This window comes from Dipodomys merriami, unplaced genomic scaffold (assembly GCF_024711535.1).
Source record: "Dipodomys merriami isolate MVZ:Mamm:240054 unplaced genomic scaffold, mDipMer1.0.p SCAF_8, whole genome shotgun sequence".
NCBI lineage: Eukaryota > Metazoa > Chordata > Mammalia > Rodentia > Heteromyidae > Dipodomys > Dipodomys merriami.
The window spans coordinates 19,826,040-19,841,628 of NW_027206401.1; positions in this window are offsets into that span (position 1 = coordinate 19,826,040).

A 15,589-nucleotide genomic window follows, 5' to 3' on the forward strand; every position below is an offset into this window, starting at 1 on the left:
GGCCACTGTTCCACTTCCAGAATTTTGGTGGTTAATTGGAGATAAGAGTCTCATAGACTTTCCTTTCTGGGCTAGAGTTGAACCACGGTCCTCAGATCTCAGCTTCCTAAGTAGATAGGATTATAGGCATAAACTTCCAATGTCTGGCCCAATCTGCCTATCTTAATCCCAGATATATACATAAGGGAATTGTATCAGGTTTTGTGACTTGGACAGTAAAATCAGAAACAATATATAGGTCAGTGACAGGATGGATAAATGAAGTTGAATATTAGGTAGCAATGAAGATGAAGATAAATGTGTATGTATTCAACATAGATTTTGTTGAATGAGAAGACCAAGTCACCATGATTCATTACTTTAAAAAGAATCAACCAGAAGAATCAACCAATGCATTGTTTAGAGATAAAAACTGACATGGTAAAACTAAAAACAAAAACAAAGGAATGACAACAGTAACAAGGCTACTTTTAACCAGGAGAATGGCTCACTTCTATGTAATAGGTGAAAAGTTTCTGGAATAGGTGAAAAAGAAGAAAGCTGAGAAGGTTGGGGAACTTCAGGATGGTACTGTGCGACTTCTTAAGCTCAAATATCCATTTATTCTTCTTCTTTAGACCTTATGTATATGTTATAAAATGCCCCCTTTTATTAAGTAATTCATAGCAGTTTTGTGTTAGAGTAACATTAAAAATGAGAGAAAACCCAATTAGAATTAGTTTGCTCAACCTACTGGCTCTGTTTGCGGGCATGTTAGTCTCTGTTAGAGATGGTCAGAGAATGATACCTCATTCAGTATTATTAGGATGAAAATAGGCTACCTATAGCAAAAAAAGATCCTGATTTATGTGAGTCTGTATTATATGTGTCAGTATTCTTAAAGCATACTATAATAGTGAAAAGGTTTTTAGAAAATAAAAACAGTAACTACAGTATGTTCAAATACAATATACTGAAGTTATATAAAAGTATTGCTGTAGTATCATGTGACTCCTCAATTTAAGGAGTATGGTTTTTGTTTTTGTTTCTTGTGCTGGTCTTGAGCTTGAACTTAGGGCCTGGGCTCTATCCTTGAGCTTTTTTGTTCAAAGCTAGCATTCTACCACTTGAGCCACAGCTCCATTTCTGGCTTTTTGGTTATTAGTTAGGGATGAGTTTCACTGACTTTCCTGCAAGGGCTGGCTTTGAATTCAGATATCAGCCTCCTGAGTAGCTAGGATTACAGGTGTAAGCCATAGCACCCACCTTGAGAAATATGTTTGATCCACAAGATTCAGAAGAATTGTGATGGTGAGCTAACCTTGGCCCATTTGGTACAGACAGACATTTCCGCCTAACTTGTGTTTTGTCTATTATGTCAGGCTTAGATATGAAGGAATGTCTTCAGAGCAGACAACTGAGGATCTCCCATGCTAATGCTCACTCAAGACAAAGGAAGAAAGTAAGGCAAACTAGAGGGGATTCAACGTGACAGCTCAGAGCCAGCCTGGCATAGAAATGATGCTTTTAGTTGCCCAAGGAGACAGGCCAGAGATTGTCTCCTCCGGAGGTCAGGATTGTGTGAGACAGAGTCATGACCATAACTTTGTTTGATAAAGTCCTATCATAGAGGATCAATTTTTCAACTGCAGAGAGGTAGGTTTGGGGGGGGGGGCTTTCACTTACAAAAAGTCAACTGCTACTTAAAAAAGGAAAAAGAAAGAAAAGGTTATACGTCTATAACCTTTAAATCAAAAGGAGAAGACAGAATTTCCTCCAATTACAAAACACACAAAAATTATATATCATAGTTCCTAGCTGCCCACTGAATTTGCCACCCCTCCCCCCCAGTCTCCCTCAGCAGCTGAGAAAGAAATCACAGTAGAGAATTAATCCAATGAACCAGACTTTCCTCCCTGTGGTGTGATTCAGCCCACAGTTGGAGGAGGGGTGGGTAGTGAGTCTTTAACTCTGTGTGCTCTGGACTGGCTTTCAATATTAGACATCTGGAGTTTTTGAAAATTAACACTGGAACAAAAGTGACGCTCATACTTCCATGTGCCCTTCACTCACTCTCAGTCAAAACTTTGTTTTTAAGTTTCTTTGTGGCTACTTTAAAAAAAGAAATGTTGAATGGGCAGAAATTAAGAAATGCAGAAATTAAGCCAATACTAAACCATGTTGTAGCAATTACCATCACCTGTGACTGATCTCACCACAAAGTAAAGGAAAAATGTGCTTTACCAGAAGTGACTCTCAGCATTGGACTTCCTTCTCTCTCCATCCAGTGTATCTACCTTCTCATACATGACTGCATCCAGATGATGTGGTCGATTCCCACATCTTGGTCCCTTGGGCATAAGAATATCAGAGAGAGCTGGGAACCAGTGGCTCATACCTGTAATCCTAGCTACTCAGGAGGCTGAGATTAGAGGATGATGTTCATCTGGGAGGAAAATCCATGAGACTCTTATCTCCAGCAAAAAGTCAGAAGTAGAATGGTAGAGTAATAACCTTGAGTGAAAAGACTATGGGACAGTGCACAGGCCCTGAGTTCAATCCCTAGTACTGGCATACACATTTAAAAAAAAAAAAAAAGCAGGAGAGATTGTCCATTGGCCTTTTCCTGGCTACTCCATAGACCAGGTGGGAACTGTGTGTTCACTAGACTATCTTGTTCTCCACATTTCTGACTTGATCCAATTCCCAGCCCCTTCATCTGCTTTCCAGGTTTTCAAAACTGGAAAGACTTATCTAGAACACACACATTTAGAGAAATGTCTGCTGGTCTCTGACAACTAGACTGTAGTCTCATTCCCTTGTGACCTTCTCAGGATGTATCTGTTCTGGACACATACTTCCAATAGGTAAGCTTCATTGAGAGGCAGTTATGACTCCTCTAGACCACCAGAGTCAAAGCAACACTCGCACTAAAACTTCACAGGGCTCCTTTACCAAAAGTGCATGACTGAACAATTAAACCAACCATACAACTGTAAAAGCATCTGCCTGGGCTAATTATCTACCCCAGTAGAGAATGAGAGGATTCTTAAAGTACTAGTCTCTTTTAATCTCATGATTATCGTTCTCTAGACCTTTCTAGAGCATTCTAGAAAGTACCCTAAAGATGCTCACTCATAAAAGAAAACAGAACCTTACATGGGAGTTGAAGCTGAAGGCATTTGGACAGCTGTCTTCTGAGGAGGAGAGCTCAGCACCCAGAAGGCTCATTTTGTCTCCTTACCTCTTTTGGGAAACCTCTGTGTTTACTCTGACAGGAGAAATCAATCTGATCTAATTCATTGCATTGATAGAAGTTAATGTGATACAATAGACTCCAAATTCTTTTCCAGTTACAAGCTATTCCCACTGTTAAATATTTTTTTCCCCTCTGACCTTTTCTTAACAATGTTAACATTTTCTTCAAGAAAACCTTAGTACATCTGATTCACACAGGCTTCTTGGGAACTTGGATAAATACTTCTTAAAATGTCACACATATTTTAATAGATATGTACTGAACTTTTGTTATTTGTTCCAAAGCCTTTTAGAGAGAGTGTATGCTGATTACAGAAGGTGGTCTGATCTTGTTGAAAAGATATGATCAGGTCTGGTTGGGATTTTGGAATGAGAGGCTAGAGTACAGTTCATTAAATGTATCAGTCTTTGGGGTTGTATTGTATTGGATCTTACTTAAATTCTTTTCTATCCTAAAGTCAGAAAAATACTCACTATGTGTGTGTGTGTGTGTGTGTGTGTGTGTGTGTGTGTGTGTGTGTGTGTGTGTGCATACACACATGCACGCACCAGTCCTCAGTGCTCTACTTCTTGAGCTACAATTTCACTTGTGGCTTTTTTTTGGTGGGGGTGTGGTGGGGGGTGGGGAGTAGTTTACTGGAGACAAAAGCCTCATGGCCTTTTCTGCTCAGGCTGTCTTTGAACCATGATCCTCAGATCTCAGTCTTTTAAAAAATTATTCTTATTGTAAAGGTGATGTACAGAGGGGTTAGAGTTACATAGTTCAGATAATTAATATATTTCTTTTTGAACAGTGTCACCTCTTCCTTCATTTTTTCCCTCCTTAATGCCCCCCACAATTGCCCAAGTTGTGTAGTTCATTTTTAACATAGGATCTCAGTCTCTTGAATAGCTAGGATTACAGATGTGAGCCAGTGGTGCCTGGCTGAATTTTTTCTTCTTGAGGATTTAAATTTCTGTTTTTGATACAGAAATTCTTTATGCTATCTAGAATTGTTTTGAGTGGGTATGAACTAGTTCTCCAATTCAATATTTTTCTATAATTGTAATTAGTTTTCCAATTTCATTTAATGATTCCTTCCTTTCCTTCCTTTCCTTCTGCTTAGCTATGTCATCCTTGTGACAAATTTCCTTCAAAATGACAGTCTCCCTGGGTCATCAAAAATGCAAGTGGAGCTACTGAGGTATCATTTTATAATCATTTAATTGGTCTCTCTATTGTGTTCCAATGAAAACTCTCCATTTCTAGGACAATGCCGAATTGTATTATTTTCTATCAACTTTTTCTCTGATGAGGCCAATTCAGTCTCTGTAAACTGCCTAGACATGGCTAGATTTGGTCTTCTTATAGTTTATTTATTTATTTTTGCCAGTCCTGGGGCTTGAACTCAGGGCCTGGGTACTGTCCCTAAGCTTCTTTTGCTCAAGGTTAACACTCTACCACTTGCGCCACAGCACTACTTCTGGGTTTTTCTGTGTATATGGTGCTGAGGAATTGAACCCAGGGCTTCATGCCTGTCAAACAAGCACTCTACTACTAAGCCAACTTCCAAGCCCAATAGTTTATTTCTTATTTATATACCTACATTGATGGTGAATGAGACCTATAATTTGCATTCCTCATTTAATTTTTGTCTAAGCTTAAAATTCTATCTATCTATCTATCTATCTATCTATCTATCTATCTATCTATCTATCTATCTATCTATCTATCATTTTCTGGTACTTGGGATCAAATTCAAGGTCGTGAGCATGCTTTATGAGTAAGTTACACTCCCAGCTTTCTTATTTTAATAGTAAGGTCATACTGGATTCATAGAATGAGCTGTGGGCTGTGTCTTTCTTCTTTCTCTATAAATTGTAGGAATCACATGAAGGATATAACTAAGAAAATCTTTCTTTGTAAAGACTACAAAATCAATACATACCCATGGCCAAAAGTTATCAAAATAGCCAGTTTCATAAGGAAAAAAGTGGGAATTATTTATGACATTGCCATGGAGAAAGTATTATTGAAGGTAATTTAGTATATTTCCTTCTAGAACTTTCTGTCAAGTTCTGCAAGATGTGTCCAATTTACTATCTATCTATCTATCTATCTATCTATCTATCTATCTATCTATCTATTTATTTATCTATACACATACACATGTAACCACATATGCATACATACAGAACTATGATCATAGCAGTATACATTATTTTACTCTTTTATTACTTCACACATATACCCACACATGCATACACACAGAACTATGATGATAGCAGTGTACGTTATTTTACTCCTCTTTTATTACTTCATTAGCATTCTTCATGCCATTGCATATCACTAGCAGCAGTATATAAAGCTGATTGTTGAAATAAAGCCATACTAAATTCCTTTTGAGTAAATTGTTTCATTTTATCTGCTGAATGGTTAGTATTTAAACGCCAAGTACAAGGATAGATGACTATGTATTTTCATTTTCTGTAAGCTTCATGTACCTGTTACCTTTTTTTCTTTGTCCTGTTCCTGACCAGTAGGAGTGACCATGCCTTGAGGAACATCAGTCAATCATATACATATACAACTACAAGCATGTCAGACCCAAAGCTCTGGTGTCTAGACGGCTTCCAGCATCCTCAGTTCTACTGAGCTGCATCCTTTCTGTTCTCCAACTTGAGTAACTGGGTAGCTGCTCTTCATCAACACTAAAAATCCCCAAAGAAGCCAGCAGCCTGTGCCTCATGCCTGTAATCCTAGCTACGCAGGAAGCTGAGATCTAAGGATCTCAGTTCAAAGCCAACCCTGTCAGGAAAGTCTGTGAGATTCTTATCTCCAATTAACCACCAGAAAACTGGAAGTGGTGCTGTGGCTCAAAGTGGTAGAGCACTAGCTTTGAGCTGAAGAGCTCAGGGACAGTGCTCAGGCCCAGAGTTCAAGCCCCATGACAGAGAGTAAAATGAAAAAAAAAATTCCCAAAGAAGCTTGGAGCCAGGTCAGGATTAAATTCAACTTCTCTGGGGCCTTGGTGTGAATTCTTATTGCTAGATATTTGTTTATTTATTTATATTCATCAAATTCATCTATTCAATTCTGCTAGTAGGTCAAGTCAATTAAAAAACAAAACAAAACACCATGCTTTGGTCACCTACTATTGTGCTATGGTGGGAAAGATGTTACTGCCTTCTCCTTTCGTTCCAAACAGATCCTAGTCAGGACTCCTAAGTGCCTGATTCTGACACCTACCTCCATCTGGATGCTGTTCAGCCCCAAATTGTAGCTATGAGATATTGACACCAGATCAACTTTACTAAATCGTTTTGAAACTGTACCTTGAATGTTGAGCTTTCTATCTTAGGTCTCAGTTCTGAGCCAGGTTATTTTCCCATTCAAGCTGCGCCCCCCTGTCCTATCCTCAGTTGCTTTTGCCAAGAGTCTGTCATCCTAGCAAACTGTTCAGATAAACTTTATTGGGCTCTTACCTTTACATCTTTTGTAGTTCACAAAAAATGTATATATATATATATTTTTTTTCTCAAACTAGTGATGAATTTTAACTCTGGGGAGTAGTAGCTTACTAATTTTTTGTTTCACTATAGAGGAAATTGGTTTTTACTAAGTCTAATGACTTACTAAAGTTTGCATAGTTAATGAATAACTAAAGTTTCCATAGTTAATGAATGGCCTCATTAGGACTTAGACTGAGACCACAACTCTTATTTTAGTGTTCTTTCTATATGATGAGAGTTAAGAGGAGCTAACTTCTACTTTGAATAGATCTTATAATTTATTTTAGGAAGCAAACAACATTCTAGTGTGAAGAATTGATGGATCAGGACTTCAAGAACAATACTATAACCCCCAAATAACCATTCAAACTACGTGTGTGTGTGTGTGTGTGTGTGTGTGTGTGTGTGTGTGTGTGTGTGTGTGTGTGTGTGTGTGTGTAAAGTCAAGTAGTTAGTAGAGTCAAAACCAACAAGTGTGAAGGACCATTGAGTTTGGTTTCTTTTAACAAAGCCAAACACATGTGAGAACATGGTTCTCAGCTAGGTGCTCATCTGTCAAGGGCAAGGTCTGTACAGCAGTGCTGCAGACCCAATCTCATAGCCATTCTAGAGAGTTTTTCATATATGTATATATAATATTATATTTATATGTAATATATATATACTTACATATGTAATATGTAATAATAGTGTATGTAATATATGGACAACATTAGTTGGTTCCGAGCTCTCTACTATGTTGGATCTGAAGGTTAGGACATCAAATTTTTCTTTCTTTCTTCAGTTCTTCTTTCCTTTCCTTCTCTCTTTCTTTCCTTCCTTCCTTCTTTAACTTTATCTCTTCCTTCCCTCCCTTCCTCCCTCCTTCCCTTGCTTGCTTTCTCCCTTCCTTCCATCCTTCCTTCCTTCCTTCCTCCCTCCCTCCCTCCCTCCCTCCTTCCCTTGCTTGCTTGCTTGCTTGATTCCTTCCTTCCTTCTTTATTTTTGTGCCAGTTCTGGGTCTTGGATTCAGGGCCTTGCTCTCTTACTTGGCCTTTTCTATTCCACTTGAGCTACAACTCCACTTCACAATTTTGACATGGGAGAAGACTACAGATAGGGGTCTCATGGATTTTATGCTCAAGCTAGCTTTGAACTGTGATCCTCAGATCTCAGCTTCCTGAGTATTTAGGATTGCAAGCATGAGCCACCAGCACTTGACTTCAAATAGCTATCTTTCTAGCAGATTCTTGCTTATAGTTTTTTATCATAGGGGAACTCAGTAGGCAGTTGAAAAGTTTAACGAAAGAAGCCATTATCCTCTAGTAGTAACTGTAAGCTGTGGATATAGACAGAAAAGAAACACAATTCTTATATTTTCATACTTTCTGAAAGTCGATAGAAAATTTTCCTGAGCTGCTTTCTTCACAATTCTACCAGCTATTTTAGCATCACAGGTCCCATATTCAATCTTTTCCTGCTTAGAGTTTCTAATGTGGCATTTTTCTTCCTGCTCTATTTTTGACATGACCACTCTTTCCCCCTGGTAGCTTGTGTTACGTCAGTTCCATTCTCTGGATAGAAGCTCTGCACCATGTGGATATGTCTCATTCAACTTGTGTCCCTGGTGCCTGAACTGTATCGGGAGCTTAAGAAATGTAGCTTAACGGGTTTAAAAAGCATAAATCTGGGTGGAGGAAGAGGAGATATTTTAGAGCAAATGAAGAAGTTGCTATGCTGAGCCATAGGAAAAGGAAAATGGTCAGTGTTATTCTTTAACCTCAGACTTGTTTTAGATGAGTCAGTTGGTGAGTTGTTACAACATTGACTTGATTAAGAAATTCTATACAAAGAAATTCTATACAAGTTCTTTACAATAAAAGTGAATCTTGTGAAAATCATAAAATAATTGTATATGCAGAAAATTAGCACTGGAATGTTTCAGTCAGTCATGACATGCCTTGTAGTTGAGTTCATTAGGAGTGATCACAGGAAAAACTCTTTCTCTATATATGTGTGTGTGTATGTGTGTATGTGCATACATGTGCCTTTATACACAAAGTCCATAGTGAGAGCCAACCTTTTCTCCATGAACTTTCACTCACGAATCATCATTTGACATCTTAAACATTGTTGAAAATATTTACTTCTGGAGAAAGTCCAAATTGTATCTGATATTGGGTTATATATTTTGGACCCCCCCCAAATGCAATTTTTGTACTTTAAGAAATTCACATTTATGATAAAAAAAACTTCAAACAAAAAATGACAAAATGTACACAGTACTGAATGGGAGTGCCTAGGGAAAATAGCTAAATCTGACTTGAGAATATAAGAGTATGTTTTCCAGCCGGGAACCAGTGGCTCATGCCTGTAATCCTCAGGAGGCTGAGATCTGAGGATCATGGTTCAAAGCCTGCCTAGGCAGGAATATCAGTGAGTCTCTTATCTCCAATTAATCACCAGAAAAGCAGAAGTGGTGCCTTGGCTCAAGTGGTAGAGCACTAGCCTTGAGCTGAAGAGTTCAGGGACAGTGCCTGGCTCAGAGTTCAAGCCCCACAACCGACAAAAAAAAAAAAAAAAAGTTTTCTGGATTAAGAGAACCTAGGCCAAGGAGTGGGCTAGAGAATTAGGATGGTACAGGTAAGTAAAAATGGCAGGTATACCCTCAGAGTTGGGGTGTCATCACAGTGAATGTTTCTAGGTGATGTGCAGAAGAGCAAGGAGCCCTTTGTCACACGAAATACTTTGGGCGTAGTTGGGAGTCTGTAAAAAGTCCTGTGGGTAGTGACACTGTATTCCAAGTTTATGCACCTAGATGTCATTAGAATCTTTGCCCTGGAATCAAACTATGATTGTGTGACATTTTTAAAGATCCTGCTGAAGTCATGGCTATAGCTCAGCCTTGTATTTGATCCCAACAAAGGAAAACATAAGATCTTACTGGTAGTGCTGTAGAGATTGTTTGACAGTCATAACTGAAAGTAAGAGAGTAACTTGAGGCTGTGGTGGTGGTGGGGGGGAGTCCATCATGAGTAATCAAGTTGATGGACATGGTATTCCCAAGGAGATAATAGAGGGCTGGGAAGGTGGCTCAGTGGTAGAGTACTTGCCTTACATGCATTAGGCCCTGGGTTCGATTCCCCAGCACCACATAAGCAAAAAGGAAAAAAGCCAGAAGTGGTGCTGTGGCTCAAATGGTAGAGTGCTAGCCTTGAGCTGAAGAGCTGAGGGACAGCGCCCAGGCCCAGAGTTCAGGCCCATGACCGGACTCAAAAAAAACCAAGGAGATAATAGATTTTAGAAGTCTTATATGCATAGACTTTTTAACATTTCTTTCTCCCCTTCTTTTATGTAAATGTAGATTTTATTTGAATATTTTTCTAGAGAGTTCATTTTGACTTTTATAAAATAATTCATAGTATAATCTTCTATTTACCAGTATAATTCTAATATGTGTTAACAAAATTTCTGACCATTGAATATGGTTCTAATATATTTAGTGCATAGTGAGATATGTAATCCCAAATTGTCCTCTTAAAAATACACAATCCAGCCAGGTGCTAGTGGCTCATATCTGTTATCCTAGCTACTCAGGAGGCTGAGATCTGAGGATTGTGGTTCAAAGTCAACTAGGACAGAAAAGTCCATGACACCCTTATCTCCAAATTATCTCAGAAGTAGTGCTATACCACAAGTAGTAGAGTGCTAGCCTTGAGCACAAGAAGCAAAAGGAGCTTAGGGACAGTGCCCAGCCCCAGAAATCAAGGCTCAGGACCAGCAAAAAAAAAAAAATCCTACTTATAGAGGAGAATAAATGAAGCAACGAGTTATTTTAAACACTGTATTTTAAATCTTGGTGGTTAATTATAGGATATTTACATGTCCACATTACAGTCTTCGGTCAATAATTTCCTGTCCTCTCTTAGAAACTACTTTTATTTATTCTGGGATTTTGGTTTTGTTTTTACTGGGCAGTTAGTCAAGGGGCAATTGTTTTTACCCTAAAATATCTGCTTTGAAAATCATGTTTCTATCTTTACATCCTCAAATAATGTATATAATATCACCTGTGGGGGTTATCTAGTCATTTATGTTTAAATCTTTTCTGCTCAAGTGTAAGAAATGTAAACTGTAATTTGTTTTAAAGTTTGTTCTTCAAAGATGATCACGAGAAGTTGAAGGGTTAGCTACTTCCTGTTTTCTGACTCATTATTCTGCTGGAAAAATCTTTAAAACTGGAGTTTACAGATAATAAATGTTTGTGAAACTGGTTTAATATTTAACTAGCATGCTAATTGGTTTCACCTTGATACACCTATTGATGTGTGTGTGGGGGGGGTGTAGAATACCCTGGTCCTGGAGAATTTTAGGGGCAACCCCTTGAATGAGGTCTGGTTCTCTTGAACCTGAGCAGAATTTCAGTGACTCAAATTAATGGAAAATATTTAAAATACTCAGATATATATGCATGCTATTTTAATGTTGTGGGCTGATAGTCTAATAGAGATTTATTCTCTCTCTTTCTCTTCCTTCCTTCCTTCCTTCTTTTCTTTCTTTCTTTCTTTTTTTTTTTTTTTTTGGCAGTACTAGAAGTTGAACTCAGGGCCTTGAGTTTGCTAGACAATTGCTCTACCACTTGACCCTGCCACCAGTCCACTGAATTCATTATTCATTCATAATTTGTTTTCAGATAGCATCTCTTGCTTTTACTGAGGCAAGCCTCAAGTCTTTTCTCCTAGCTCCTCTTCCCAAGTAGACAGGATTACACATATGCAGCACTGTATGCACCCATCTTGTTTTGATTCCTATGTTGACTGACAGTAGCTGAGTGTCCTTAGTATATTAATGTATTGTAACAATGCTCAAAACACTACATGTTAAGACTCATTTTAATAAACTCTCCAAATTTCTCAAATTACTGATTTTAAATCAAGCATTGAGATGTTAACTAGAGAAGAAAGTAGCTTGGTAACCAGATTTCTTTCTAAGAGTTAAATAACAAACCAGCTCAGAAATGTCCAAAGTCACTAGAAGAGATAGAATGTGGCTTTCTTGAAGGTATCGTGACAGGATTAGGGGAAAGTAGGCCACTCAGAAAGTTGGGTGATGACACAAAGAGCAGTATCAAAGGCAAGTATTCAAACCTCTTCCAGCATTGTGTGCAGATACAGTACTGAAAGGACCTTTACTAAATAAGCGATTAAGACTCATCCTACTGGGGATCTGGAGAAGGGAATATCTGATCGGTAGAAAGGTGTGCCAGTTACATGGAATTTGCACTAACAACTCCCCTTTGTCTGATTCCAGACACTTGATAATAAGAATGTTTCTCTAAGGGGGAAATATTTGTACCTCTTTGGTAATTAAGAGTTCTCATTAAAAACACAGCAGCAAAGCTGAGCACCAGTGGCTCATACCTGTAATCCTAGCTACTCAGGAGGCTGAGATCTAAGGATCATGGTTTAAAGCCAGCCCAGGTAGAAAAATGGTTCAAAGCCAGCTGAGACAGAAAAGTCCCCAGGAGACTCTTATCTCCAATTAGCCGCTCAAAAACTAGGAGTGGAACTGTGGTTCAAAGTAATAGAGTGCTAGGCCTGAGCAAAAAGATCGGAGGGACAGAGCCCATGCCCTGAGTTTAAGCTCCACAAATGACAAAACAATATCAACGCACAATAAAAGAAACCACAGCAGCATTTATCTCTTTTCTCTTCCTTTTATTCTTTGTTTCTTTCTTTTTTGGTAATGGGAATTGAACCCTGGATGTTGCACTTGGTAGGCAAGCACTTTGCCACAGATCTACATCCCAGCCCAGCAGCATGTATCTCTCTGGGACACTGATTTTTATGCCAAGTGGAGTCATGATGGAAATGGATGGTATCTGGTACAAGTGCAGTCAACAAGCTGGCCACTTGCAGAAGGAGGACTGCTTCTTGTAAAAGCGGGATTCTTTTGGCTATTAGGGATTCTGAATCCTGGCAGCAGGTTAGAGTCATCAGAATGTAAAAGAAAAAAGAAAAACAAAACCAAAAGAAGCTAATGTCCAAGAATGCCATTTCAGGCCAAACATGAGGATGTCTGTGTAGCATCACTGAGCTTAGAGATTCGTGGTGCATACCACTCAGCATTCCGGAGGCTGAGGCAGGAGCATTGTGAATTTCAGACTAGCCTGGGCTATGTAGCAAGATCCTGGGGGGAAATGAGGAGGAAAAAAAGGGAGGGAAGGAAGGAAGGAGGAATATTCCCACAAAAAGGCTCAAAATGTCTTAAAATTCTTCATCTACATTTTACAACTTGAAATTTGTATTCCAAGTTTAAGTATGTAAACAGAATTGTAATGGTTACAAGTTGATCTGCTCACCCAGTTGTTTCTAACCGTTCGGAGATAAACAAAGGGAAGATACCAGTCCCATCTGCAGATCAGATATTAGAAGAAGGTTATTTATTTATTTATTTATTTTTGTCAGTCATGGGGTTTGAACTCGGCCTGGTGCTGTCCCTGAGCTCTTCAGCTCAAGGCGAGAACTCTACCTCTTGAGCCACAGTGCCACTTCTGGTTTTCTGGTGGTTTATTGGAGATAAGTGTCTTACAGACTTTCCTAACTGGGCTGGCTTTGAACCATGATCCTCAGGTCTCAGCCTCCTGAGTAGCTAGGATTATAGGCATGAGCCACCAGCACCTGGCTAGAATTATTTTTAATCATACTCTAAGATTAAAAGCTCAGAGATCCGTTTTCTTGTGGCTATCCCTCACCTTGCTTTGGATTTTGGGTACAACAGCATGCCAGTAGGTGTCTTAGTCAGGCCTGGCTAGGTCTATATAAAAATAAGGTGATGGAGAGGCAGCAAAGAGTGGCAGAATCAAGAAGCCAGAAAGAGGAGCTGGGAAGGTGGCTCAGTGGTAGAGCACTTGCCTTGCATGCATGAGGCCCTGGATTCGATTCCTCAGCACCATATAAGCAGAAAAAGCCAGAAGTGGCACTGTGGCTCAAGTGGTAGAACACTAGCCTTGAGCTGAAGAACTCAGGGACAGCGCTCAGGCCTAGAGTTCAGGCCCATGACCAATGACAACAACAAAAAAGAACAACAACAGAAAGAGGCTCTCAGGCCCAAGGTGGGGCTGGAAAGACAAAGCAAGGATGGATTTGAGAGGTGTTCTGGAGATCTACTTTACAGAAGCTGGGGGAGAAACTCTGGAGGTGGCTAGGAAGATGATTGCACTGGCCTGAGCATGGAAATAGCAGACATACAGCAGCACGAGTTCCACTTCGGGTGTCATCAGGAGCATCATCCCTGGGTGGTATGCAGTGGGATCAAACTCCTGGAAAGAGCAAAACCAGCTCTTCCTAAACTGTTGTTATCAGCCTGCTGATGCTGAGTCTGGGCGTCCCTTTGGAAAGTCAGTTCTTTTAAAACTCTCAAGAAAGCCCTAGGCCAATTTGAGAAAGGAAAATATTGTACACACCCAACATGAAACCATGAGCCAACAGGCCCTCGTGGTCCACCCACTCTAGAAGGAAGCCCTCTCTCATAGTGCCCTGCTCTCCAGTGCCCTCTATACCCATTCAGTGCCCCTGTCTGTGAGCCATTATTCTGAGTCAGAGGTAATTTGCTAATTATAAGTCACTTCCCATTTTAGAATTCCTGATGACTTATGGTCAAATGTTTTGTGTTCATCATACTGATTGAAGAATTGGACTTTTGTGTGCCTGGTGAGAGATGGCATAATGGAGAAGGGAGATGGTCCATTATGAGATTTAGTGATTCTTCTGCGAAGGTATTCATATATATTAGATAGGCTGGAGGGGTACACCTGGATACACAGAACCATCATTAAGCCAGATGCTAACATAGAAGAACAACTTTGGTGGCTGCATAGGGAAGCAATGAGTCAAATCTAGAAAATATATATTCTACAGAACAACTGTAGAATCGCTCTAACAAACTGATAGCATGAAAAGAGTTTCTGGCTTATAACTTCTGCCCCAAACAGGCCAAGAAAACTAGAATTTCTTTCCCAAAGCAATCCATAGAAACTAAGAATATCTCCCTCCTTCTGTCTGGCCATAAAGTTCTCTGACCTACCTTGTCTGCTAATAGATCAAAAGACCCACTTTTAGAAAGATGTCTTGCACTATGCTTATGAGAAAGGAATACTGTGCAGAAAGGCTAAGACCAAATCTTTTGGAATTAGATCAGATCCTTTATTTCCACTCATGGATCTACATGACTGTCCATATGCTACAATCATATCTGTGCCCTGAAGTCCCTAAAATCCTACAGAACAGGTTCCAATTGCATGTAGGTAGCTAGATGCATAGCAGGTCCTAGTGGGTGCTATGTCCAGAGAAGACACAAAAGCTCCTGTTCCTTCTCTGACACCTTGCTGTTTGCATGCCTTTATTTATATCCTTTGTAATATCCTTTAGAGTAAATCAACAAAAGCATTTCCTCAGTTCTATGAGCCTCTCAAGCAAAAGTAATTAAACCCGAGGAAGGGATTATAGAAACCCCTATTACATCTGGTTCTTGGAACATAGGTAAAAGTAACCAGAGGTTTGAAATTTGTGTCTAGAGTATTTGGGGAAGCCAGTCTTAGGAGCAGAGGCCTCAACCTGTGGAGTCCAATAGCATCTCCTGTTCAAGAGTGTCAGAATGGAACAGAAGCATACAGCTGGCTGGTATTATCCACAATACGAGCTGTATTTGCTTGCTGATGAGGAGAAATTTTTCATACATCTTGGGATCACAGAGATTTGTTCTGGTGTCATGGTGTAAGAGGAGAGCAGAATTGAAAGAACAAAATCTATCCCTCCCCGCTCCCCTCCCTTCTAGACAGTAAGGTTAGAACTTCCTAGTTCTGGTGGCCATCACAGCCTGG